Here is a 2,147-nt window from a genome sequence, read left to right as displayed (position 1 = left end):
AGGATCAGTATTACATAGTTTAATAGCCGTTCAGCCAACATTGACTTAAAACATGTAACTTAGTTAGGCTCAAGGGTTAATAGAAACATCCTTCTCCAAAAGATTTCAGAATTAGCATAAATAAGTACGCTGCTGGGGAGGAAGAAGAGGAAGAAAGATAACGGTCACTAACCACAGAATCCTCCAAACTGCCAACAATGGAGGAGGAAAGGAGTCCCCATGCCTAAGGTCGTGTCAGCCAGGATGGCTTGTCTCTATGCCATGATTTAGCTTCGATGGCCCCATGCATACACAAGTCTAGGTCCCAGCTTGGCAAGATTAGAATGCAGTAGAAACTTAAAGAAGGAACCTCACGGGACAGCTAGCTGGAAATGGAATGTGGACCCTGTCTCTTCTCTTGCTCTCATTCCTTTTACATCCCGGAAGTGAACAGTTTTGTGATGGACAGTTTAGTTTCATGAACTTGGCACATCAGCTTCCTTTTCTTCTGAAGAAATTAGTGTACACAGAAAACAGGAAGAGAAAATGGGCTCCCTTACAATTTGGTCACATGGGGGATGAGAGGTCTAGCCTCCCTCTGTCTCCACCATGGCACTGTTATGTTACAGAAAAGACTACACAAAAGCCAGAAAACATGCATGTGTTAATTAAGCCGTGAGAGAAGCTGTGAAAATCGGGGTGGGGGGGGCACAATCCTGGTGAAGGGTTTTATCCCTCCCCTTTTCCAGCATGAGATTCCAGAGAAATTTTCACTCTTTGGAATTTCTTCTTCAAGGATGTTTTTGGTTTGGCATGCACTTGTAGCCTCACCATGGACCGACACTTTCCAAACGGGAAGCCAAAATACACCTCCCTGAATAAAAATATGTACTTGTTTTATTATTTTATGTATAGGCATGCTTCATCTGTGTGTATGTATGTGTGTATGTGCATGTGTATGTGTGTGTGCATGTCTGTGTGCATGCCTCTGTGTGTGTCTGTGTGTATGTCTGTATGCATGTCTGTGTGTATGTCTGTATGTATGTCATCTGTGTATGTCTGTGTGCATGTCTGTATGCATGTCTGTGTGTATGTCTGTATGTATGTTATTTGTGTATGTCCGTGTGCATGTCTGTGTGTGTGTCTGTGTGTATGTCTGTATGTATGTCATCTGTGTATGTCTGTGTGCATGTCTGTATGCATGTCTGTGTGTATGTCTGTATGTATGTTATTTGTGCATGTCTGTGTGTATGTCTGTATGCATGTCTGTGTGTATGTCTGTATGTATGTCATCTGTGTATGTCTGTGTGCATGTCTGTGTGTATGTCTGTGTGTATGTCTATATGTATGTCATCTGTGTATGTCATCTGTGTATGTCATCTGTATACCACAAGAGTGCCTGAGGCCCACAAAGGTCAGAAGAGGGCCTCAGATCCCCTGGTACTCAGTTATTGATGTGTTACTGGTTGCAAGCCACAACGCGGGTGCTGGGAATCGAACCTGGGTCCTTTGCAAGAGCAACAAATGCTCTTACTCACTGAGCCATCAGTCTAGCCCCACACCTTTCCCTTTTTAAAAGCTGGTTATTCCAAATGTTTTGTTACAGTCGTGGAAAACTTGCCAACGCAGGAAGGGAAAACAGAACGTCATTGCTGTGACGCCACCTGATGATGTAGAAGAGACTTTAAAACGGATATGGAAAAAGATCTCTGGAAGCAGAGGAGAGCAGGAAAAAGGTGGCTAAAGGGTAATGGAATACTCCAGTCTGAGCATGAAATATCCGCCATGCGTTCATCACTTCTTGGTCATATCTGGTGATGCCATTTTGAGATGTTCTGGCAACTTCAGGAAGTGGGACCCGGTAGGTTATTGGAGTCTGGTACTTGGGGGCATCTTACCCCAGCCCTTCTCTCACTTGTTGCTTCCACCTCCTTGATGTTCTGCTTCTCCATACACCCAAGTCAACAGTGCCAATGACTGTGGTCCTACAATCTTGTGGACAAAGGCTATGGTCCTGCATCATCCCTGTTTTGACTGATCCCAACAGCTCCTGTAGACCAGGTCAGGTTTTGAAGTCTAAGGTTTAAATCTCACTCCGTTCTATTCATATTTTACTCCCACGCCTACCCTCTTGGGTTTAAGACTACCCGAGAGCTGAGAAAAAATAG

This window comes from Microtus oregoni, unplaced genomic scaffold (genome assembly GCF_018167655.1).
Source record: "Microtus oregoni isolate MIOR12 unplaced genomic scaffold, Mior012 000025F_ref0000491, whole genome shotgun sequence".
Taxonomy (NCBI): domain Eukaryota; kingdom Metazoa; phylum Chordata; class Mammalia; order Rodentia; family Cricetidae; genus Microtus; species Microtus oregoni.
This window is presented reverse-complemented; position numbering follows the sequence as displayed.